Source organism: Ovis aries, chromosome 12 (assembly GCF_016772045.2).
Source record: "Ovis aries strain OAR_USU_Benz2616 breed Rambouillet chromosome 12, ARS-UI_Ramb_v3.0, whole genome shotgun sequence".
In the NCBI taxonomy this organism is placed as follows: Eukaryota; Metazoa; Chordata; class Mammalia; order Artiodactyla; family Bovidae; genus Ovis; species Ovis aries.
Genome location: NC_056065.1, coordinates 63177617 through 63203863, shown reverse-complemented (window position 1 = coordinate 63203863; position 26247 = coordinate 63177617). Strand labels below are relative to the sequence as shown.

The 26247-nt window shown below is 45.6% G+C and overlaps 1 protein-coding gene across 4 annotated transcripts in view; it reads left to right on the top strand.

Moving 5' to 3' along the window:
• The first annotated feature begins 12027 nt into the window (after positions 1 to 12027).
• RGS8 (regulator of G protein signaling 8) overlaps positions 12028 to 26247 on the top strand; it is a 47495-nt gene continuing 33275 nt past the window's right edge. For 3 of the 4 annotated variants that reach the window (XM_042229171.2, XM_042229167.2, XM_042229169.2), the window contains exons 1-3: positions 12028 to 12252; positions 25555 to 25654; positions 25800 to 25915. The gene's annotated coding sequence lies outside the window, so the exon portion shown is untranslated. The remainder of the gene's footprint in view (positions 12253 to 25554; positions 25655 to 25799; positions 25916 to 26247) is intronic. The other variant, XM_042229168.2, reaches the window with a different exon arrangement.

Sequence of the window (26247 nt, the reverse complement as noted above, 5' to 3'; positions counted from 1 at the left end):
CCCCTCTATCTTGTCCAGCCTTGCAGAGTGCATGGCACTTGACAGGTACTGACGATGAATGAATGAACAGGTGAGTGCATGAATGAACTTGCTGGAAACAAGTACTCCTGCCCTTTGTCATGGATCTGTACATCCCAATGACCCAGTGCACTCCCATTTAGCACAGGTAACTTACTGGCCATGTACTTGTGCTTAGTGGACTGTGCTCTAATGTTAGCTGGCTGTCTATTTGGTGTAAATCAAGGGACAAAAGTTTTTAATCTCCTTCAAAGTATTGGGTCATCTCCCACTGATCCATTCCTTTGACCTGGTCTGAAATTCCTATCATGATTATCAAAGGGGTTAGGAAACAAAGCTGAAGAGTTGAATTTCTTTAGGAAGTCACTGGGAAACTGTAACATTTATTTAGGAAGACACAGATAATGTAAATATTTTATTTAGGATTGGATTTTTAACTCTCTCCCAGGTTAGCTGGTTGATCCCTTTGCTAACAAGTACATGAGATATAAGGCAAAAGCTTTAAAAGCAGAGAAACCAGCAGTGATCAGGAAGGATGTAAGGACAGAGACAGCTCAAGGGTTTCAGCTCAAAGGTTGACTGGACTCTGAAGGGGAGACCTCTGCCTCTGCCTCTTTAGATAGAGTGTCCTGCTTTCTGATTTTACCCAGACTTTGCCCCCTCCTCAGCTGGAAGTCAAGATCCTTTGTAAGTAACATTCAATTTTCCAGGCTGCTAGACAGGAGGAATGTTTCTAAGAGTATTCTTGAGGTCAACCCTGTAATCTTAGCTCCTCTGAGGAGCACTCCCTCCCTCCAATGTAAGCGTTGCAGGAACCTCTTTTGTGGTACACCCAGACGGGCAAAAAGCTGCATTTGTCGCAAGGGAAGATTGGAAGATGGCCCGAGAGAAGTGATAGCTCAAATCTGCCTTTTCTTCTGACACCTGGGTGAAGTTTTCTAAACGCAGCTGTTATAATATTATAACATAACAGCTCAAAGACATAACATAATTCTGCTCAAAGACACCCAATGTTTGTTTTTGTCAATCAGCTCGAACTCCCACTCTTCTACTCTATGCCTCTAATGTCAAACTTATGTGTCATCTTATTTGGGTTAGAGCAACAGATAGGGGGAAGAAGAGGCCTGAAGGTCATGTGGGATATATTTAATAGATTTTCAAGAAAACTGAGTACATGTACATGACAAATTTCTGACATTCACAGTATTTATTAATTTATTTATTAGAACGGGAAAGATTGGAAAGAATATTTGACTGGGATTGGGGAAACTTGCATATGAATCCCAGCTCTGCTGTATTTCTCAACAAATTCTTAGATAATTTCATTTTCTTCTGGTGTCTCAATTTCTTCAAAGTTATTTACTTAACCTACTGGATTGCTGTAGTGATCACAGAAGATGAGTGAAGAAGAGTCCTTTCAAGTGATAAAATTTCAATTCAAAGTACTTTCAAACACAAAATTACATCAGTTAACAAAAATTAGAGATTTCATTAATTTTTAAGTGAAGTGCTATTGCAGTTTTTTTTTGTACTTGATAAAATGAGAAATCGAATAAAAAGTATTCAGTCTTCCTGAGACACCTCTGGATCCAGAAATGCTGCTATTTTATAGAAGCTGGTGGCTCAGACAGTAAAGAATCTGCCTCCAATGAAGAAGACGTGAGTTTGATCCCTGGGTTGGGAAGATCCCCTGGAAAAAGGAATGGCTACCCTCTCCAGTATGCTTGCTTGGGGAATCCCATGGACAGAGGAGCCTGGTGGGCTACAGTTCCTGTGGTTCCAAGGAGTTGAACATGAGTGAGTAACCAAACATACACACACACACGTGGAACTTAGAGGGTGAGAGAGGCATCTTGGAGCTTCTGTAGGCAGAGTCCACCTGAAGAGGGCCCTGGGGTCTTAGCTAGAATATCGCCCAGGACTGGCACCTCTTTCTCTCAAAAGGGAAGCTGAAAAGAGTGATGCTCTTGGTTACAGTTTAGCGCAGAAATGCTAAGGGGTCAGAGATTAGTGTGCTTATTAAAATACACAGGGACAAAGTGACGCGATGATTTGTAGGGTGAGTGTGGGGAGGGGGTTTCGGAGGGTCGGGTTGGGGTGAGTGGTTACATCTGCTTCCTTCCATTTTCCAGGGCAAATGACTTCAGCTGCTGCCCAGCAACAGCCGGTTCATCAAAGCCTTTGAGAACAGCTTTGAAAAATGTGTCAGCCAATAGGCAGGCAGGACTGGCCTGGCAGCTGAGGGACCCCCTCGCTGGAGCAGAGACTTGGGTAGGAGCAGATGGAGGCCTTCCTCCCCTTGGCTGGCTCTCAGGGCATGCAGGCACTCAGAGCTCAGAAGCTCAGACCAGGGCAGATTCTTGCCCTTGGCCCACAGCTCCAGGAGGAGCTTCTCCTAAGCCCCTCTGCAGTTTCCTCGGTGGGTGTGAGGCACCGGATCTTATCCAGGGCAGGCACCCTGCAAAGGTTTGCTCTCCCATTACATTTGCCTCGAGTCCTCTCACGTGTCATTAATCAAGCTGCTGAACCGAGCCGGCACTGCTGGAGCACGGCATTCATTATAGTCCTCAAGGGATTCATTTCTCTAGATTCCAGACCTCATGGCTCTTGGAATAGAGATATCTGTGCTGCCAGGAAGGCCCCAAGTCTGCAGCACACTACAGGCCACTCCGGGGACTTTCCCCGCATCCCCATCCCCAGGTTCTGTGAATCCCCTTCCGATTCTCAGGGTCCTCATGGCAAGGAAGCTGGCTTTGGGAAGTGGCAGTGCAGGGAGAAGGGCCTCCCGCAGGGATCTGTATGGGAGTTTCTGTGGACACAGCCGCATGGCGGAGATCTAGCCTTGTTTTGTAAAAGGTTTTTCGCTTTCCCCTTGTCAAGTGCTGGGACAACACTGTCCTTTTCTTTTTAAGGACTGGTGTGACTTTGAACACTGGAAAAAGAGTCTGCTCAGTTAGCAGACTCACCCTCACCTAAACAATACTGCTGATTCTTTACATCTGCGAAAAGGAGATATCTTGGGGAAAGGTATATATGGCTTTAATTTTAGGGAGAAAATAGTTACACATCAGGGAAGGACTTAGGTTTCTTCTTGGACTTTATGGAAATATTTTTTGGCTTTCCAGAGAGAAGGGATCATCTGCTCTTCCAGGAAAATTCAAGGAGATTGTAATAATAATAATAACTTTATCGAGCATCTATGTTCGGCAGGCATTACTGCAAGTGTAACCACTTGTGAGAGCTGTTTTATGGATATAAAAACTGAGGCACAGGGACTTCTCTGGCTGTCCAGTGGCTAGGACTCCATTCGCTCAATACAGGGGGCCCAGGTTCGATTCCTGGTCAGGGAACTAGATCCTGCATGCCACGACTAAGTGTTCTCATGCTGCAGCAATACTGCATGCCAAAAGACCCAGCACAGCCAAATAAATAAATATTTAAAAACAAAAACAACTTGGGCACAGCAGGGTTAAGTCACCTGCCTAAAGTCACACAGCTTTTAATTGGTGGAGCTGGGATGCAAACCAAAGCAGCCTGGCTCCAGAGTCTGCCCTCTTAACTCGTATAACGAACACAGTTAAACAAACAAACCAAAAGCAAAGAAACAAACCATGTAACGATCAGATGATGCAGCTCTTTATTCAAAGGCTATCCACCCATTTGTAGGTTTTCATGGGTTTGGCTTCTCCTTGATTTTATATTTTTCTCCTCTCTGTTGTCCAGCAGCCCCTGTACCAGAGGGTAGCAGGGCAAAGGAGAGACAGGGGAACTCGAATCCATCACTTTCAATGATCATTAGTCATTCTAGCAAATGTCCATTGAGAAAAACAATTAGTTAATTTGTATCATCCTTTTCAGTAGTACCTCTAATTCCCTTAATTAGAGACAATAGCAGGCTGAACTTTTTGGAAACCCTACCAGTTCTCAGGCCTTACTTTTCTCTGATTTCATTTGGATCATTTTCATAAACAAGGTGGTGACCCACAGCAACGCTTTCTCAGTTACAAAGCTCCATCCATCAATTGAGAAAGGAATCATGTTTCAATATATCTATTTTTTGAGGGGCGTTGGTGGGAGTGGGAGATTACCAGTCTTACCCCATCAGACATACTTGCTGATTGTAAGACATCTTAGCTACAGACATGTTAAAATGTGAGCAAGAATGTGTTTTAGAATTGAAAAAATAGAGTATTTTATTCTTATTGTTCAACAAGGAATAAACCTTGTTAAGGTAGCATTTTGTAAAGGTTCTTCTTATGTGGTCTGCCCTCTCTGGGTATCAGAATTTTGATTACAGTTTTCAGCTGGAGTTCAGCCTGGTTCAGAAATCTATTTTTAGCAATAGCTGAAGGGTTTTTTCTTTCTTTTTTTTTTTTTCATGACAAGAGGAGGATTACTTAAGAATAAGAGAACTGACTCGTGGAAGGGATCTGAGTTTCTCTCTTGTTAAGAAGGGACTGGCTTCAGGGGTTGCCTTCCTAATGAGCTAGAAGTTAAGTGGAGAGTCTTATCTGAGGCAGAAGAGTTGAAAACCTCAGAAAGGTGAGCCAAGTTTGAGATCAGGGAAAGCAAAGATTCAAATTCCAGAAATAACTTCAAGTACCAAGAATGTGGTAGATTTGTCATAAAACAGCCCCATTCCTCAGCCTTTCCCTATATTCATGCCTTTATGATGTGACTTGTAGCCCTTCTCATCAAGCGTGGTGTCTGTTTATAGAGTCTTGAATCTCTCTGGCCTTATGACACTTGGTTTGGCAAATAAAGTATGGCAGAGTAAGGTTGTACCAGTGCCAAGCCTGGGCTTCAGAAGGTCTTTGCACTTCTGGTCTTTTCCTTGGGACCTTACCTCTGCCAAGAAAAGCTTGGCTAGCCACATGGTTGATGAGCGACATGTCTCCCTCACCATAGCCAACAGACCTTCAAGAGCCAGGCATGCTGGTGAGACCATCCTAGACCAACCAGGCCCTGCTGACCCACCAGTTGACTTTGGATTCATGCGCCAGCCTAACCAAGATCAGCCAAGCCTGGCCCAAATCATCAGAACCAGCCAGATGACCCAGAGATCCGTAATCAATAACCAATGGTGATTATTTTAAGTTGCTAAGATAATGAGTGGCTTGTTACACAGCAGTAACTAACTGACGACAAAGACCAAATATAGGATTGAAATTAGGGCATCAGATCTAAGGGTACTTAGAATAACAGAGGCTAGGTTTGGAGCAACAGCTGTTCAAAAACAAAAGATGGGCTTAGAGGGTCATTGTTGAGAACAACCTTGCAATATATATGACTTCACTTCATACATAGCAGGTAGATGATTAAATTAGATAAGTTTTGACACAGGGACAGAGGCAGGGTAGGGAGAATGAAACCCAAGACAACCAACCAAGATTGCTTTGTTTATAGAAGTATGCCTAACATTGGTATCCTTAGCATAATGCCTGACCCTAGCAAATGCTAAATAAATATAAATTGATTAAATTAATAAGTAAATCCTCTTTCTAGTAGAAATTTCACTTGTTCTTTCATTCATCCTTTCAATGGATTTTATATTAAGCACCATATATGGGTGTACATGCTCATAAGTGAGCAGACATATGGGCACGATCCTATATAAGTTTTGAAATTCTGTGTCTACCACAGAATGTATGTAAACAATTTACTAAACGTTCATCTTAAGCATGTGCATATGTACATCAAGCTGTAATGGGTTGTGATATTTACCTCCAGAAGGGCTGGGTGTGGACTAGGAAATGTCTCTTCTATTCAGGCTGTTGTTTTGTGGCTCAGTCATGTCTGATGATTTGTAACCCCATGCCCAGTAGCCCACCAGGCTCCTCTGCCCATGGGATTTCCCAGGCAAGAATCCTCAAGTGGGTTGCCATTTCCTTCTCCAGGGGATCTTCCCAACCCAGGAATCGAACCTGCATCTCCTGTACTGGCAGATGGATTCCTAACCACTGAGCCACAGGGGAAGCCCCTCTGTTCAGGCTAGAACTCTCTTATTCTTTCTTTGACTTCTGCAAAGCCTGTGGACCATATCTGGGTCCCAGGATACTCATGTCAGATATTAGTCTGGGACGTAGCAAATGCTTTCTTAAATGGCTGTTCAAGAATGATTGTAGGTAGTTTTGCAGTTGCTCAAAATTCAGATAGGATTCCTAAGCTCCAAGAGCTACACAGTGCTGAGTGAACTGAAATGTAGGAAAGTTTGTTTGCCTTCAAAGTGCTCTATAAAATGTGAATTGTGGCTAGTTATTGCATGTTTATTTTTGTGATGTTGCAAATGTATCTCACTGGGATCTACTGCAGTGATGGGAGGGGTTGGGACCTGCTCCTGGGCAGGTTTCCAGAGTCAATATGGAAAAGGACTAATCCCTTTAGCAAAGTTAATGGATGCTGAAAGACTTGATGCTTTTGAACTGTGGTGTTGGAGAAGACTCTTGAGAGTCCCTTGGACAGCAAGGAGATCAAGTCAATCCTAAAGGAAATCAGTCCTTGAATATTCATTGGAGGGACAAATGCTGATGCTGAAGCTCCAATAGTTTGGCCACCTGGTTTGAAGAGCAGACTCTTTGGAAAAGACCCTGATGCTGGAAAAGATTGAAAGATTGAAGGCAGGAAGAGAAGGAGATGACAGAGGACGAGACAGTTGGATGGCATCAGTGACTCAATGGACATGAGTTTGAGCAAACTCTGGGAGATGGTGAAGAACAGGGAAGCCTGGTGTGCTGCAGTCCATGGGGTCTCAAAGAGTCAGACACGACTGAGCGACTGAACAACAACAACAAACGCTCAGGTAGCTCCTAGGTGTTCTTATCAAGCACCTTCTCTGATTATGGCCTTTTATTATTCTACTGTTTCATGCAATGATGCAGCCCATCTGTAGGTTTCAGATTCAACCCATTTAAGCATGCCTGTGTGTTCAGTTACTCAGTCGTGTCCAACTCTTGTGACCTCACGGACTGTAGCCTGCCAGGCTCCTCTGTCCATGGAATTTTTCAGGCAAGAATACTAGAACAGTTTGCCTTTTCCTCATCCAGGGGATCTTCCCAACCCAGGGATTGAAACTGTGTCTCATGGATCTCCTGCATTGGCAGGCAGATTCTTTACCACTTGGAAAGCCCAATCCATCTTTGATTGTATCCAGTCAAAGGTACAGTTATCACTCATCACGAAAAATGAGAGAATAATCTAATGATCCAGTATATGTATGCATGCGTACTTGTGTGTATACATGTGTATGTGTGTATGTATTTCTTCATATCAGCTCCTAAGTACCTAAAAGTGGATTAAAAGTTTCCAGTTGGGCTTTCATGGGAAGAATTATCCTTCATTCTAAGATGATGTCCTTCATAATTTTTTGGCAGTAAGATTATTTTTTAAAATAATGGTAATAGCAGATAACCACTTTTAATGTTTTCTTCTTTGGAAAAATAAAGATTGATGATCCTGTGGTTGCTGCCTGGGAATTTTATAAATTTACCAGGACCATGATTTACCGGTCTGGAAATCACTTAAAGGCTACACTAGGCAGTGTAAAAGACACAGAAGGATGACTCCTTGTTCTCTGTGTGAGTGTGCTAAGTCACTTCAGTCATGTCTGACTCGTTGTGACTCTATGGACTGTACCCCACCAGGTTCCTTTAAGGGATTCTCCAGGCAAGAATACTGGAGTAGGTTGCCATGCCCTCCTCCAGGGGATCTTCCTGACTCAGGGATTGAACCCACCGCTCTTTGTGTCTCCTGCATTGGCAGGAGGGTTCTTTACCACTAGGGCCACATGGGAAGCCCCTCTTTGCTCTCTAAAAGCAAGCAATCCCTGTGAGACAATTAGACATTTGAACAAAATATTGAATAGCTGGCAAGAAGTTAACTTCCAAAGCTACACTCAGGAAATGGACTATGTCATGATAGGTGAGTAAATTAACATACTTTTTATATTCAAGAAAAAATATTAACTGATCTGAGGTAAAAAAAATGGTTGATGAAGATTTCAGAAGAGACTAACACAAATCACCTTTGTCATAAAACCTGGGTTTCATTAGTTGCCAATGTCAATTTTTTTCATTAATATTAGAAATGAAGTTGGGGTAGTAGATACATTAAAATTGGCTGATGTGCAAGGAAAGGAGCTGGAAATACCTAGAATGGGTTTGAAATCTGGGCTACTCCATGATGTATGAGTGAGCTTTTGCTGTGTAATATAATATCCTAAAACTAAACCAAAATGGCTTAAAACAAAAATTCCTTATTGGGTCATAATTACATGGGTCAGCTGGGCAATCCTTCAGGTTTGTGCAGTTTAGTCAGCCTTGGTTGGGCGTGTTCATGTATCAAGTCAGCTGTGGGTTGGATGATGGCTGGATTATCTACTATGGATTATCTGCTATCTACTAAGACCTCACCTGACTGATAGCTGACTGGCTGTTGGCTGGGCCAGCAGTAGTGACTGGATCACATGTTTCTATTCATCCAGTAAGCTCTTCACATGAAGACCATAGGAATCCAAAGTAGCAAGAGAGAGCAAGCCCCAGTTTGCAAGTGTGTTCGAAACCTCTATTGCATCCTATTTGTTTCATCCTCTAAGCAAAATCTTCCCAACTTGTTTGCCTAGTGGATATTTCGATGTGCTCAAATATTTCTTCCCTCAACATTTGGGCAGTGTGGCAGGGCCGTGGACCCCACTTTCTCCAGTGTTCCATATAAATTTTTTTTGACAACCAAAGTAAATATATTTATATCAAATAACCTAGAGAAATTAATCAGAATAATACAATCAAAGAAGAAATCTCTCACAGGTTGGAGATGCTATTGGAACTTTGCAGAAAGGACACCCAAGAGAAAAGGGTTATATTTTGAATGCAAATGTGATTCATTGTTCTCATAAATTGCTATTCAATCATGCAAAATCTGAGATTCAGAAGGAAAAAAAATCTTGAGAAGGTTATGAACTCTTTTATCGATCTTTTTGCTAAGTAGATCCATATTTTTTAAAATTTCGTTGCAATATAATTGACATGTAACACTAGTTTCAGATGCACAGCATACTGATTCGAAATTTGTATGAATTGTGAGTTGATTAGCACAGTTGCTGCTCCTGCTGCTAAGTCGCTTCAGTCGTGTCTGACCCTGTGCGACCCCATAGACAGCAGCCCACCAGACTCCCCCATCCCTGGGATTCTCCAGGCAAGAACACTGGAGTGGGTTGCCATTTCCTTCTTCAATGCATGAAAGTGAAAAGTGAAAGTGAAGTCGCTTAGTTGTGTTCGACTCTTCACAACCCCATGGATTGCAGCCTACCAGGCTTCTCCGTCCATGGGATTTTCCAGGCAAGAGTACTGGAGTGGGTTGCCATTGCCTTCTCCGGATTAGCACAGTAAGTCTAGTTTAAATCTATCACCACATATAGTCATAAAATTATTTTCTTGTGAGTAGAATTTTTAAGGCTTACTCTCTTAGCAACTTTCAAATATACAACACAGTGTCATTAACTATTGTCATCATCAGTCAGTTCAGTTCAGTTCAGTTGCTCAGTCGTGTCTGACTCTTTGTGACCCCATGGACTACATGCAGAACACAGGCTTCACTGTCCATCACCAGCTCCCAGAGCTTACTCAAACTCATGTCCATCAAGTTGGTGGACTCGGTGCCTTCAATATACAAGCAAATATCAAATCAGTAGGTTGTCCACTTGAAACTAGTGTTACATGTCAATTAAATTGCAATGAAATTTTTAAAAATATGAATCTACTGTCACCATGGTGCATAGTATACATTATATCCCATGACTTGTTTATATTATATCTAGAAGTTAGTACATTTTGACTCCCTTTGCCCGTTTCACTTAACCCCCAATCTGGTAACCACCAATCTATTCTCTGTATCTATGAGGTTTTTTTTTTTTTTCCAGTTTCCATATAAGGTTACGTGGTATTTACTCTTCTCCATCTGACTTATTTCACTTAGCCTAATGCCTGTTGTTGCGCTGTTGCTGATCTCTGTGACTTATCCATCCTCTTTCACCTAGCTGTTGTCTTTTAGTCACTCAGTCGTGTCCAACTCTTTGCCACCAGGACTGTAGCCCGCCATGGGATTCTCCAGGCAGAAATAGTTCAGTCAGTTGCCATTTCCTTCTCCAGGGGATCCTTCTGACCGAGGGATGGAAACTGCATCTCCTGCGTTGAAGAAGATTCTTTTTTCCTCCAGTCCTTCTCTACAGCATCTCCTCAAACCTGGATCTGATAATGCAAATGATTTGACCAACATTGCTTTGTTTAAACGTTTCTCTCTCTCTCTCTCTCTCTTTTTTTTTTTTTTACTATCTGTTTGCAATGTACCCATTAATTTATATCCTCCTCTGTGGCCTCCTATCACACGCTACTTTCTACTCCGGCCTCCCTTGAAAGTGCTCACTGTTCCCCAGCCCCCTGGGGGCACCTCTAGACTCTTTGCCTTTGCCCAGGCTGTTCCTTAGCCTTGAATCTCCTCTCACTAAACTCCACGGGTCAAAATCCACTGGTCACCTTCATCATGCAGATCAATGAGGCTTCCTGGGAGAGGACCTGGTGGACTTGGTCTCTTTCTGCTCCAGCATTTCTGTGTCACCCTTTGAAGTGCTTAGCCCCCTTATCTATGAGTTAGCATCACTTACTTAAATCTTTCTCTCCTCTGGATCACCTGAGACATGACAAAGACGTCTCAGTCATGTTTGCAACCCCCACGGCGCACAGTCGGCGCCAAGGATTGTTGGCCGAATTGACCTGATTTTGTTGAACTGGGGCAATGTCTGACGCTGCAGTGAACCGGTTGGTGATCATGATGGATCACAGTGACACTGTCCTAACGAGAGCAGCTGTCCCCTGGGGGTCATCTGGGGCGGCGCTGGTCAGGGCGTGTGGACGCCGGCCTGAAGGAAAGGAACTAGCTTGTAGTGGGAGGACGGGTCCCTGGAAACCTGTCGCAGTTCTTGGCCCCTGCATCCCCCTCCCTGCCCTCCGGAGAAGGTCCTCATCTGAGATCTCTCTCCGTTCATTAGCTGTGCTCATCGAGTCTCCCCAGCTGCACTTCCTCTGGTCTTTTCTGGCTTTGCTGTTTATTTATTTGTTCCCCGTCAGCCTCTTTCTCTGGCTCTGCTTGTAAACAGAGCCGATGACTGTCAGCTCCAGGGCCTATGTGGTGAACCTGGTGCCCCCAAGTGGGGGCAGCAGGTCTCATAGACTCTAGAATCCGATGCCAACGGTTATTTATCCCTGACCCTCAGAAGCTGCTCCAGGCACTGGCCCAAGCTGTCCACAAAGTTTTTCTCCTGATCATCCAAATGGAACTTTACAGACAGAAGCATCACATGACATGTTCTCTCTGTCCCCTCCTAGCCCTCTCTCTTGGTCCTTGTTCTTGCCACCATACCCCCATCACAGGTTGGGCAGCTGACCGGGGGGCACCCAGGCTGGCCTGTGGTGTGGAGTGGCAAATAACACGAAACGTTTCATGCATTACACTCTTCCCTGGCTGATTTTTAATCCTCATTAAGAAAGTTAGAACTGGGCTTCCTCTACCTTGCCCAGCCATCCCAAAGCCAGAGTATCCTTGCTGGTTGGCTATGGCAGGAGAGAGCTCTTTGAGGCTGAGCCTTTGTCTTTTGCATCCATCCCGGTCTGTTTTTGAGGCGAGGCAGGTTCTCCTCTCTCTCCTGAGGCCAGTTACCCTGTTTCACCCCCTTCCCTGCTGTGCAACCCTGGGGGACCACCTCTGCCTCCACTTCCACCCTCAGACCCCTGGGGGCTCTGCTTCTCCCTGCCTTCTGCAGCGCACTGGCCCCTCGGAGGCAGCTGCCAGTGAGCTCGCTGTCAGCAGGAGAGCCTCATAGGCAGTGCCATTCTGCTCGAGTCTGCGGTCCTCCCCCGACTCTGCGTGGCAGCGCGCATCATCTGTCAGAGTGCCCCCTCCCCTCCCTCCGCTTCCCCACCCCCTTCCCCTGGCGCTTGCCGCCTTCCCGGTTCATGAGATGCAAAGCCCGTCAGGCGGGTGAGGAGCCAGCAGGAGCCGCATGTTACAGCCGCCCTGCTAGGGGTACCCCCCCAACTCGCGGAGGTGAGGTGAGCCGCCCCTCGGCAGCCCTCTCCCATGTACCAGGAAGTGGATGACTCGGTCACTCTGGGCTTCACTGAGCCATGCCCAGCTGGTACCGGCGCCAGCCAAACCTTCCCAGCTGCACTGCCCTTCACCAGACAGGTAAGAGAGAGCTGCTGTTCCAGCCGGGCGAGAGGGTCCCCGAACTGGCCCTCCCCAGCCGGCCATCCTGAGCCATGAGTCTTGCTGGGAAGTGCAGGGCACTCCAGTGCAGAAAAGGCGCTGTCTGCCTGTCATAACCCTACCATCCCATTTTCTAACAGAGCTCCTTAGACAGACTGGGTTAAGCCAGTCACTCTTGCCAGGAGCAAGGGTGCAGGAACATGCCCATTCTTCCTGGTCAGTGGGTGCTAAGCTGCCAATATCCTGTTTTTGTTCTTTCTCCTCCCCTGAAACCTCCTTTCTGGTCCAAGGGGACGCAGTATCTCCCCGCAGATCCCTTCGGGGGCTCTGTGATTATGGTAGATTGCTGCCTGGACCGTGACACTGTTTCTGTTCGTTTCATTCATGTCTTTGCTGTTGTGTTCGGCGGATCGCCGGCACAGCAGTCTGGCTGCCCACAGCATCTGTTCTGTTTCCAGACAGCGTGCAGGTCCCCTGTGCTGCTGGTGACTAATGCTGGTGACACATTCTGATGCAGGAGAACTCACGATCACAGTGGGTTCAAGGGAGATCAAAGTACATCGGAGGTCACTGATTTTTTTGCGTTTTCAGCTTTATTGAGATGTAGTGACAGATAACATTGTAATATGTTTAAAGTGCCCAATGGGATGATTTGATACATGTATGCATTCTGAAAGGACTCCCACCATCGAGTTAATTAACACATCCGCTGGCAGGTCACCAACTTCTAGTTTCAAATATTTTCCCACATTTTTATTATTGCATATAATGTTGGAAGAATATCATAGAGTTTTGTTCACATTCCGGATTGTTTTCTTAGACATAGTCTTAAAATGAGACTTTCTGGGATGGTCTTTTTTTTTTTTTAACTGATACAAGTGACATCTAACATCGTTTTGGTTTCAGGTTACAGTGTAATAATCTGATATATGCATGTATTATGCAAAGATCACTGCAGTTAAGTCCAGTTAACTTCCATCACCACACGTAGCTGCAATTGTTTTTTTTAGGAGAGGGCAGGTCACCAATTTCTAAGCAGTGAGTTGAGGACAGAGTAAACGTCTATAGGAGGTGTTTTCTTGGCATCAGCTTCTCAGAGCTGTCTAGGGGGGCGTGGAGGAGAGCGGCTTTTCTCTGTGCTAGAGTCATTCCATCTCAGCCTATTGTTTCACTCCACACTTAAAACCTGGCTGAAGGTCCTTATAGGTGTTTATCTTGGGATGCTTTCAAACTAATGAAATAGGAAGGAAAGCCTACCCCTTCCTGCAACTTGGGTTATTTTTGGATTATTTGTTCCCACAGTTTTGGAAAACTCCAGGTGTTTTGGGGAAGATGCAGGAGGTGCTGGAAAGTGGGGGAGTGAGATTACCGTTATCGAGAGAGTATCTACGTGCTTGGGGGAAAGTTCAAAGCTCTAACTGGCAATGTGTTATTATGCTGATGATGGCTTTTACTTTTAGTTTGGGAATGGTATCCCTGTGAGCACTCAGTCAGTCTGGCAAACTGTTTTTATTAACCATTTGCTCTTTGCTCAGTCCTTAAAATAGGTGTCCTAGTAGAAGATTGATGGGAGAGGGGTGAATGGGGATTGGAGAGTGTTGGGTGACCCCTAGTCCACCGTGGCCTGGCCGAGGTAAGCTGCTCCTGGAGACCCTGTTATTTTGGCATTAAAATTTTTTCTCACACAGTGCTTTATGCACAAAGGAATCTTAAAACTTTCTCATGTTCTTTGTCCATTTGAATTAGACTTTCGCTTGAAGCCAAGGTCTTTCTCCTATGGATCAGTGAGCTTCAACCACAAGAGTCATTTCACAAATGCCAGGGACTCCCAAGGGATTGAGTAAGAGGTAGATGGTTGGCTGCACAAGATCCATCATATTACCATTTAAAAAATCCTCCAAATGTGGGTCTCAGGGATGAGTCAGCAGTAGCAGCAGTACTGAATGTGATGCAATGTTGTATAGAGTGGAAAAAGCCCTGGGGGTCCTGGGTTCGAGTCTCCCTAGGGTCATTAATTGAATTACCCTGTGCCCTTCACTCAGGGATCCTGTACAGCTTTGTTTTTATCATCTGTAAAATGGGTACAATAACAAGGGCCCAACTTACCTCCAAAAGTTTTTATGAGAATCAACTAAAAAATGATGATAGCTGCTGGTTATCAAGATGTGCTGGGCAACTTTACTAGGTATTTTCCTTACATGATGCTGTTTAATCCTTCCAACTTCCCTAAAACTTAGTCTCCAGGAGCTTAAGAAACCTGATCAGCTAAAGAAGTGAAAGCAATTTTTAGGTTTTGGCAGTGCCATACAAATATAAGTTTTGTTGTGTATCACGACTTCATGGCTTAGGATATTTATCCTGCTAATCCTTTCCTAGGCTCTCCCGTCCCATATGCTTGCTCATTTCATTTCTGTCCAAATACTTACAGCTCCAGAGCCACTAGAAACGCTCCTTGCTTTTCCTGTCTTGAAAATTAGAATACCTTTCACTGTTCAAGAAGCATCAACATTCTCACCAGAACCTTTATCAGGACCTTTATTCTCTGTTTGGAATTTCCAAAAAGCTTTTGAATCCTTCAATAAAAGGTCCTAAAAAGAAGAGGGTCTCAGAAAAGCTGAATGGCTTAAGGTAGATTCCTACCAGGGCCTTGTCTCTCAAGGAAAAGTGTCAGAATTTGCTCAGCATCTTTGTGCATCAGAGCGCACCCACACAGCCCTGGTCCCTCCTCCCGCCCCCAGTGCAGACATGCATGTGCGCCCGGCACAGGCCTGAAAGCAAAGCATTTCATTTTCCAGGGGGCTCTGTGAAGGTAGGAATAGATCCCAGCAGGAGAGCTGCCCCCAGGCTCCACACCACCATTTCCTGCCGCAGTTGGTGTGGCCAGCCCGGGTCTGATGGCTGTGGAGATTCCTTTTTGCATAAATCTGGCTAGCTGGCTGGACTGGACCTGGCAGGGAGGACATAAAAGCCATTGGCTGAAGTCATTAAAAATGGAGGATTAGAAACAGCTGATTTTATATTCAGAGGAGGGGGAGAGTCCTGAAGCTGCTTTTTGCCCACAGCTGTAGACCCTGATGGCAAATGGTAAAACTTTTGTTACTGTCTATGAAGGGGAAGGGAGAAGGCAATGGCACCCCACTCTAGTACTCTCGCCTGGAAAATCCCATGGACGGAGGAGCCTGGTGGGCAGCAGTCCATGGGGTCGCAAAGAGTCGAACACAACTGAGTGACTTCACTTTCACTTTTCACTTTCCTGCATTGGAGAAGGAAATGGCAACCCACTCCAGTGTTCTTGCCTGGAGAATTCCAGGGACGGGGGAGCCTGGTGGGCTGCCGTCTATGGGGTCGCAGAGTCGGACATGACTGAAGCGATTTAGCAGCAGCAGCAGCATGAATGGGAAGAGATTGATACCAGCACCCTGGCACTGCGAGATAGGAGAGCCACACTCCTGTTGTTGCAGGGCCTCGTGCACTCACATCTCAGCCCCAAGGCCTTGAAAACTAGGGCCCGCTGCTTCTCCATCTCCTGCCCTGCTGCCCCATCCTCTGCAGCCTCCCCTCTACCGCTGTGTGCCGTTGGGCCTCTGTCTTCTGTGACTCTGATGCTCTCAGTGTGACTTCATGTTTTGATAAGGCTGAAGAATTTACAATCCATGTTTGCTTAGATATTATTGAATTCTTGCAGTAGCTCAGGAAGTTGGCATTGCTTTAGTATTCTGATTTCAGAGAGGAGACAGCAAGGTCTTAAGCCAAGATAACTCAGCCACGAAGGGGATAAGTTGGAGTTTGAACCCTTTTTACCAGACCTGATAGCTCATGCCATTTCTGTAATTCCTTGCTGCCTCTTCCAGTCATCATCCTTGCTCCAAACAGCCTCCCTCACTCACCTGTTGTCTGGTTCAGTTAAGTTCAACAAACGTTTACTGAGCATCTTCTTGGTGCCAGGCACTGGGCTGTGTGTCAGAGATGTAGAGAGGAAAAATCTTTTACCTGTGTCATCTGTATAGGTCATGAAATGGACCTACGCTGCCTGGTACATTGCTTGGAGCATCAGTTCAGTTCAGTTGCTCAGTCGTGTCTGACTCTTTGTGACCCGATGCATTGCAGAACGCCAGACCTCCCTGTCCATCACCAACTCCCAGAGTTCACTCAAACTCATGTCCATCGAGTCGGTGATGCCATCCAGCCATCTCATCCTCTGTCGTCCCCTTCTCCTCCTGTCCCCAATCCCTCCCAGCATCAGCGTCTTTTCCAATGAGTCAACTCTTCACGTGAGGTGGCCAAAGTACTGGAGTTTCAGCTTTAGCATCATTCCTTCCAAAGAACACCCAGGGCTGATCTCCTTTAGAATGGACTGGTTGGCTCTCCTTGCAGTCCAAGAGACTCTCAAGATTCTTCTCCAACACCGCAGCTTGGCACATAGGAGATACTTAAGGGTTAGTTGAATAAATGAATGAAAGAGTGGATACAGTTTCCTGTCCTTGGTGAATTTAAGAGACTGGGTGGGAGCTGAGGCTTGTAGGCACTTAATCATGCCAAGTGCTGAGGGAGAGAAGTATGTCCAGGAGCACAGAGTAGGACACTCACAAAACCTGGCTGTGTGGGGGAGCCTGCTTGGAGGAAGTGGTCCTGAGTGCAGCTAGCAGGGTGAGGAGGCAGAACAAATTGCAGAAACAAGGCCTAGAGACTTGGAACCATGATGTGTGCTCAAGACTGTGAGCAGTTTGGAGTTACTAGAGCATGAAGCATCAGCCACTGGGGTGGTGGGCAAGTCTCGGGTAGGTGGGACCCAGCTCCTGAGGACTTTATGTGTCAGAATCTTTATTAAAGCTTGAACTTTATCCCGAGGCTTGGGCTTATAGGTTGTGAGGTGAAGGGACCATAATCATGTTTGTGATTTAAATAGGTGATTATGGCTGCAGACTGGAGTTGAATTTAAGGAGGTAGGCTGGATCACAGAGCCGGAGAACAAGAACCAGGAACTAGGAGCCAGGAGGTGAACCAGAGCGATGGTAGTAAGGAAAGAGAGGAGGCAGGTGTAAAAACTGTGAAGGAGATTTAATCAGTATGGTTTGGTAACTGCTTGACTATAGGAGATGAAAGAAAAGGTGTCATCTCTAATTGCTTCCCTATTTTTGGCTCAAGCTACTCAGTGGATGTTAGTGCCAGAAGCTGAAACCAAGGATGGCAGAGAAAGCCAAGATTTGTAGGTATTTGGGGGAAGGGTGGGGGGAAATGGGTCAGGAGAGGAAGCGGAATGATGTGCTCAGTTTTTAGATAGATCTGCATCTGTTGTGCCTGGGGAATATCTGAGAGGTATATTCAGCAACCATGGGCTATAAGAATGTTTACAATTGGGAAAAGAGCCAGAATTAGAGGAAAGTATTTGGAAATGGTCAGTCTATCTGTGTAGTTAGGAGTGCGGACAAGGATAAGATTGCCCAAGAAGCATTTAAGGAGAGGAGGTTAGCAGGAAGCCAAGGTTAGAAAGCAGGAGAATATAAATATTTATGCTTTGAGAAGGGGAGGAGCTAGCAAAGAAGACCAAGGGGAAGGGCAGTTAGGACAGTGTCAGGTCGAGGAGGTTAAGGGAGTAGGAATGCTAGAAGTGAAGGGCCACCGTGGTGGATGCAGTGAAGAGGTCCTTAAAGACTAGCGTCATTGGACTTCACAGGATGGGGGGGGGGGTCCCTGTTTCAGGGCAGTGGTGGGGATGGAAGCCAATTGTGAAGGACCGAGGATGGGATAGGAAGTGGGGAAACGGGAGATGCTGTCAGACAGCTTTGCTGACAAAGGGAGGAATGCCCAAGGGGGATTTTTTAAAATGAAAGAGTACTTTTATTTATAAGTGTAATGGGGGAGAGAAAGAATAAAGATAGAGAGCTGATCCAGCAGGGAGGGTTAAGCGGGGAAGCAGGGCCTCGAGGAAGAATGTGCCCTGATAGACACTCCTTCGAGGGGTGGGTGTGCATAGACTTGCAGATGAGGAGACAGGAGAGGAGGTCGTGGTTGTTTCCTACCTGAGGGCTTGATGATCACGATGAACCAGGAGATGAGGCTGTGGACCTGTGAAGGATCACATTATAGAGCCCTCTCTTCTCTATGGACTTCCCAGGTGGCTCAGTGGTAAAGAATCTGCCTGCAATGTAGGAGCTGTGGGTTCAATCCCTGGGTCAGGAAGATCTGCTGGATGAGGAGATGGGAACTCACTCCAGTATTTTTGCCTGAAAAATGCCACGGACAGTGGAGCCTGGAGGGTTACAGGCCCTGGGGCTACAAAGAGTCGGACATGACTGAGCAATGGAGAAGGAGCATGCACGCTCTTCCTTACTCCCTGGCTTCCTGCCCTTTGACTGCCTTTGCAGAAGCCAGCTGGCCACTGGGAAGCTAATTTGTAAACAGTGAGTTCACTGTGTAAGGCTCAGGTCACAATAGGGGCAGGGAAGGGTTGGTGATGTAAGCGAACAGGTCATCCTTTGCATCCTCATCCAAGGTTGACTTGTGGCCCTGGATTCTGGATGTTTGGGCAGCTCAGAAGTGGGAGGAAAGGAAGTAAGGAGCTGGATGCTGTTCTAATAGCTCTGCGCTGAGTCCTGACTATGGCTCTAAGCAATGTGACTTTGGGCAAAGTCTTTAAAGTTTAGGTTCTGTAGGTGATATCTGAGAGTCAAACCTGCTCTAAACCTCTATGAATTTTAGCTCTTGCTCCCTAGGAGTCAAATAATAGTTGTTTTGTTTTGTTTTGTTAAGTTGATCTATCCATGGGGAAGAAAGCTTACAATGGAAAATAAACAGGAAATCAATTTCTATTCCAGGCGCATCTTTCATATTTTGATTTCCTTGCACTAACAGGTTACACACTGTATGCTCTTTTTACTAAAGCATATCTTGTCACACTAAAAAAAAAAAAAATTAGGCGTACTGTCAAAAATACACAAGTCAAGAAAACAGGACAACTCAGCTTTGACCCCCTTGCACTCACCACCCTGGATGATTTTTAAGCAATTTCCAGATAGCATATCATTGCAATGTTAAATATTTCCAAGTGTATTTCTAAAGAGTAAGATTGCTTAAGGAAAAAAAAAAACCCTCAGTGTTGATATCATATTAATAATAATATCTAATCAGCGCTCCCACTTCCCCCAATTATCTCATAATATTTTTTAATGTTTTTAAATTCAAATCAGGGTCCAAGTTAAATTTCACACACTGTATTTGGTTGATGTGCTTCTTAAGTTTTTGTTTTGTTTTTTAACTGAGAATCAGACTGTCTGAGAATCCTGTAATTCCACAACAACTCCTAATTTCGTGTCATTTCTCCCAGTGTAGGTCTGCCATTTAATTTTAGGAGCTCTAGGGAACCACTGCAGTTTAGACAACAAAGCCTCCAGAGAGTCATTTTAAAATTCCTTCTAGACACACTTAGAAGGAGAAGTGTAAAAATAATGAATAAAGAAAAGAGGATAGAAAGAAAGGCTGGAGGGAGTCACAAGGAGACACATGAAGGTTCAAGGCGGACAAAAGAAAAGGGCTTTCGTATCAGGGACTTGAGTAACGCCCATCCACCAAGAAGCTTGAAAATCCTTACAAATGTGTTTCATACTTTTTTTTTTTTGCTGTCACCTGGCTTAACAAGTGGCAAACATGAATCTTTGAACAATAACATTCTATTTATTTAGCGTGTTTTCCCAGGGAGCTTATCAAATAGCTGAGTGGGTATCATTGAAGTCATCCTCTATGTAAAGCAGGGAAGGGTAGGAATTCTAATTCCCATTTTACAGTTAATATAGCTAATAATAGTGGCTCACAGTCATTTGCCGTTCATCAAACATTGTGCTGAACTTGATGATGTTATCTAATCGGATCCTTTTAACAGGCTGATGACATTGGTACTAGGATCGTTATAATCTTTATTGCAAACTGATGACATGATGAAAATAACACTCAGAGAGGGAGAATAACTTGCCCGCAGTTACAGATCTGGGGAAATCAAGAAGCAGAGATGGAAATTCAGGGCTGTCAAACCCACTGTTCTTTTTTTCCAGGTCAGTCTACTCTCTACTAAGTCATCAATCTTGTTCTGCATAGACTTGCTCACTGGCAAAATTCCATTTACAGAGTAGCACAGAGCATCACCAAATATAATAACAGGGTACAGTGTGCTGGAATTTGCAAAGCATTTTCCTTCCCACAGACTGTCTCATTTCTTTCTTATAACCACCTTGAAAAATAGGGCAGGTGTGTTAATTTGTGTTTTACAGATGAGGAAATTGAAATTCAAAGCTCTTGGTTATGTTAGTTGGTAATCATGCAGCTAGTGAGGGCAGTGAGTGTCACGGAGCTAGTTTGCAGCAGAGTGAGGATCAGAGGCTCTTCTGGTTCCAGAGCCCGTGTTTCTCGGGTCCTCTTTGCAAACCTCCTGGGCCCACACCTTTAGCTGCTGACTTTTTTTCCATGCCCCCTCTGATGTTCCTTGTGCAAAGTTGAGTAGGCTTATTACAAATTAAATATCAGGAAGCTTGAACTGATGAACAGGAAGGAAATGAGGCTGCTAATGCTCAGAGGAATGGAATCGAGATGCATTTTTTTTTAGCAGAATTTTGGGCCAACTGGCCTCTTTCTGTCCTTCCCTTCCCTGTGTCCTTCCAGTCTCCATGGAAACCCCAAATCAATGTGGCATATGTTGATTCATGTTTCTACTGTTACTAGGAAGCTACGAACTGGAAATTGCTTTTAAAAGATTTGTGGAAGAGCTTTAGCATGCTGACCAGAATTCAAATCTAATATCCAAATGACTGTTTTATTAAAAGCTTTTAATGTGGTCCTATCCTAGGTGGTATGTTGATGAAATAAGCACACAGGGGGCATTTGGCAATAAACCTCCACTTCCACTATCGTGGCTTTTAAAAATATTATATTGCAGTCTTTAATTCCCTTTATCTTCAATGTAATTACATTTCTGTAGCCTGTGTGACAATGCCAGGTGTCCTTTTGCTCTTGATTAATTCCACTCTGCCCCGACCAGGCAGTTGGGAACAATAGTTTGCAGATGCCGTAGGTACCTGGATGGCTGCCCCTGGGCGTCATTAACATTAGGCTGACTTCCATCTTGACCTGGAGACTGCAGAAGTCTGGTGTGTTTCTGCCATAAGGAATCCTCGGTGATTTTTCACATTTTCTCATGAACTGAAAATCAAATGCAGCTGACATTTATTAAACACCTGCTCCATACCAGGCAATGAAAATTGATAGCAGGGGGAACAAGTCAGAGAGTCTGTCTTTGTGGAGCACACAGTCATTTGGGAGGATCCGAAAACATAAATCACAAGGATAAACTACAGGCTGTGATGCGGGCTGTCAGAGAATCGCATAGCACAGCGGCGATGTTGGGATGGGGGGGTTCCTCCCGATTGAGGGAGCTCTGGAAAAGCTTCGGAAAGGCGAAGTCTAGCTTGGAGATATTGGGTTTCAGGAAGGAACTGGGAGTTAAGACACAGACCCAGAGTGGAGACATTCAGAGAGACTAGCTGAGGAATCAGGTGTGTGCTTGCATGCCTGAGTGTACAACGGGATATGAGATGGGATAAGTAAGTGAGACCAAATCATTGAAGTATCAGGCAGAACAGGGAGTTACCGTGGAGCCCATTATCCAGGTGATCTGCTTCGTTGTTGGTTGTTGCCGTTTAGTTGCTGAGTTGTGTCCGACTCTTTGCAACCCCGTGGACTGTAGCCTGCCAGCCTCCTCCGTCCATGGGATTTTCCAGGCAAGTATACTGGAGTGGGTTGCCATTTCCTCTTCCAGGGGATCTTCCCGACCCAGGGATCAAACCCGTGTCCCCTGCGCTGCAGGTGGATTCTTACCACTGAGCCACCACGGAGGATTTGCTTTATTCAGTAGGTTACTCTTGCAGTAGTGGAGTGTGCCAGAAGGCTTGTGGGGGAATGGGGGTGATGAAATAGGGACAGGAAGATCAGTTATTTAGGGGAGGTGGAAGGGCATTCATCGTGCTGGGTGCTGATAACCTCTGACATGGCAGCATCAATGGATGTGAGATGAGGAAATTCAGAAATAAATCAGAAATACAATGACAAGGTTTAGACATCAATTCAGCAACAGGAATGGAGGTAAGGAAACCCCAGATACCTGCTTTTATTACCTTAAGGGTCTGGAACAGAGTGATGTCATGCACGCACACAGGAGCCCAGCAAGAATGGAGGACTTGGAGGGGAAGGTGGTGTTTTTGGAGACAGTTTAGAGTCTGCAGGGTCTGAGAGGGGTGGGGCTGTCTAGAAGACCTCTCGAAATGCAGCATGGAGCTCAAGAGAGCTAGGACCAAAGGCCTGATTCTGGAGAGAAGCCGTGCATGGTGCTTGGGAGGATGGAGTTCCACAGAGGAGCAAGGGCAGAAAGGGACGATCATCGAGGTGCCCGGCAGCCAGAAATGCTGAGAAGCCGGAGCAGGGCTTGCAGTGACTGCTTTCCCAGGAAAAACCATGCTTCGCAACATGAGATGCTGTCCTATGCCTAGTTTTCAGCCAGCAGCTCAGGAGCTGTAAACAGAGATGAATCCAGAGTTCTACGTCCCTGGACTGGAGTCCAAGTAGTAAGGGCCTTTCTCATTAGCCCTCCAACATGCTTGCCTTTTCCTGTCTCTCTCCTTTGGGAAAGAAAACCATGCCAGGACACATATCCCCTCGGTTCAACTTAATTTCCCACCCCCAAATTCTTTATACACCTGCCTCTACAGGAAGGAAGATAAGAGTCCTCCCTTAAAAAATTATTTATTTATTTGACTGCACTGGGTTTTGGTTGGGGCATGCGGGATCTTGGGGGCTTTTCAGGTGTGCTGGTGGTAAATAATCCATCTGCGAATGCAGGAGACTCCAGAGAAGTGGGTTGGATCCCTGGGTCGGGAAGATCCCCTGGGGGCGGACAGAGGAGTCTGGTGGGCTACAGTCCATGGGGTCGCCAGGAGCTGGGCACGACTGAGCATGCACACCCGCACCACTTGGGATCTTGAACCTGGGCCTGCTGCACTGGGCCACCAGGGAAATCCCTAGAGTCCTCCCTTGGGAGGGACCTGTCCTAGGTCTGTGCTGCTCAAACTGGGGTGCTGTGAGCTTACTCCCTGGTGTTTAGGAGAGTTGATAAAAAAATAAAAAGTTTGCAGTGCTTTTAATTTTCTTTTTACTCCTTCTAGAGTCATGTCTACACACCCTCAACCCTCTGCTCTTTATATTCCTTTCTTTTAAAACTTTATTAATTATGGTATCTCTCCTTAAATGTTTGGGTTGGCTTATTGACTTGCTGCAACTGTATTAATTCTCTAAAGACTAATTGAAGATTCTGATGCCTGGTGAATATGGGTCAGCTTCCACTTGAGAGTTGGGCTCCCGTACAGCACTCCCTTGCCTCCTCAGTGCCTTTAAATCCTGGATGCTGGACCGGGCAGTGTAAGACTTGGAGGAGGCCTCCAGCCCCCTGTGTTAGCACTGGTAGAGCGGTCGCACGCTAACCCTGCCTTTGTGTTCAGGCGAAAGGTGGAATAGGCTGGAGGCACTGAGTTTGGTATCAGACCCCCAGTTCTGTTGTTTATAAATGGCTTTTCTCTGTTTTCCCGTCTATAAAACAGATGATAAAGACATTGGTCTTGTAAGTTTGTATTAGTCATTCAGTCATGTCCAGCTCTTTGCGACCCCATGGGCTAAGGCCCACCAGGATCCTCTGTCCATGGAATTCTCCAGGTAAGAATACTGGAGTGGGTTGCCATTCCCTTCTCCAGGGGATCTTCTGGACCCAGGGATGGAACCCAGGACTCCTGTGTTAGGCAGATTCTTTATCGTCTGAGCCACCAGAGTAGCCTATATGTTTTTGGTGAGAGTTTAATAAGATAACAAAGTGCAGTGTTTAGCACAGTGTCTGGCACATACTAGTCAGTTCAGTCACTCAGTCGTGTCTGACTCTTTGCGAAGCCATGGACTGCAGCACGCCAGGCTTCCCTGTCCATGACTAACTCCCGGAGCTTGCTCAAACTCGTGTCCATTGAGTCACTGATGGCATCCAACAATCTCATCCTTTGTCGTCCCCTCTCCTCCTGTCTTCAATCTTTCCCAGCATCAGGGTCTTTTCCAATGAATCAGTTCTTCTTATCAGGTAGCCAAAGCATTGGAGCTTCAGCTTCAGCATCAGTCCTTCCAATGAATACTCAGAACTGATTTCCTTTAGGATTGACTGGTTTGATCTCCTTGCAGTATGAAAGGAGTATGAACAGTATGAAAAGGGCACATACTAAGTGCTCATTAAACATTAGCCCTGGATGAGGAATCCAGGGGTGGATCCACCTTACAGTATAAACTTAACCTCGGGGGCTTCCCTGGTGGCTCAGAGGGTAAAGCATCTGCCTGCAATGCGGGAGACCCAGGTTTGATCCCTGGGTCGGGAAGATCCCCTGGAGAAGGAAATGGCAACCCACTCCAGTATTCTTGCCTGGAGAATCCCATGGACGGAGGAACCTGGTAGGCTACAGTCCACGGGGTTGCAAAGAGTCGGACACGACTGAGCAACTTCATTCACTTACCTTGGATTAGGGAAGTGCTTATCGCTGGGCTTTTATTCACCGATTTATCTGTGTGCCTCTTTCTGATGGTACAGTTCACCAGGAAAATGCCCAGAAGTGAACGATTCTCTTTATGCTTTAATCCGAAACCCCAGTTTGCCTCGGGGTTCAAGACAGGAATTCGGAGGGATAGAAAACGCTCATTTGCATCTCCTTTTATAACGCAAAGTTCCCTTTACCTAACAGAGGGGCACTGTGGACATTTTCAGAGAGAGACTATGAGTCACTGTGGAGGCAGCCTCAGAATTTTTATTTCATCCTATCATCAGTGTGGTTGCGGCAGAGTCATTGCACTGCAAGGGTCCAGGCTCTGCACCAATAGATCTGTCTGTAAAGACTGGGTTCTGGCGTGACGTAGTAGGAAAAGCTCTGCTCTAAAAGTCATAAGGAAGCAAGTTCTGGTCCTTGAAATGCCTCTGACGTGTGGTGTCACTTTGAAAAAGGCAGGTCACCTTTTCTACCCTCAGCTCTCTGATCTGTGTCACAGGCATGAAAATACTGTCTCTTGACTGTGGCAAGGGGTTGTTGAGTGACAACATATGACCATGCTTTCTACATTGGGAAGGGGTCAACAAAGAGAGTCTGGTATCTTTAGAATAAAAGCAGCATTTTCCATAGTGATATCTGCTGATGTCTCCAGCGAGTGCTGCCTTCTGGGTTTCAGGAATGATTTGCAGCTAAGTCTAGGCGCATTGGGAGCCAGTTCCTGGGCGGGAGCAGGAGGCGGTGCCTTAGAGACCTGCAGTGGAATGAGGAGAAAGAAGGTAAGTAAGCTTTACCCCAGGACAGCGGTTTGCAAACTTTAGCATGCATTGGAATCACCTGGAAGGCCGGCCCCATCCCCAGAGTCTCCAGTTCTGTAGGTCTGGGGGTGGGGCCTAAGACTTTACATTTCGAATACATTCCCAGGTGCTGCTGACACTGCTGGTCCAGGGACCACACTCGGAGTATTACTGTACTAGGGCAAGCAGGAAGAGAGAGTCCTCCTTGTGGAACTGAACCGGGCAGTGTGAAGATCCATGTGGGTAAGGTGATTTGAAAGGAAAAAAAAAGACTGTAGAAGATAGAAAAATAGAGATAATGTGTGGATTGGGCAGAACAAAGGGAAAAGTCTCATTCCGTGACAAATGCAAGTCGGGGGAAGTTGCTAGGTGATGGATGAGAGAGAGGGGTGAATTTCCAGTGTAGGGAAACCCAGGTGAGAGGCAAGAGCATCGATTTGGAAATGTACAAGTCTGGGGAGGTGGAGAATTCTCATTAAGAAGTGAGGAGCGGTGTGGTTGGTTCTGGGGACTGGGATGGGTTACAGGGGACCAACGCCGCTGTGGGGTAAGAGGGACAGCTGAGCTGTGGCAGT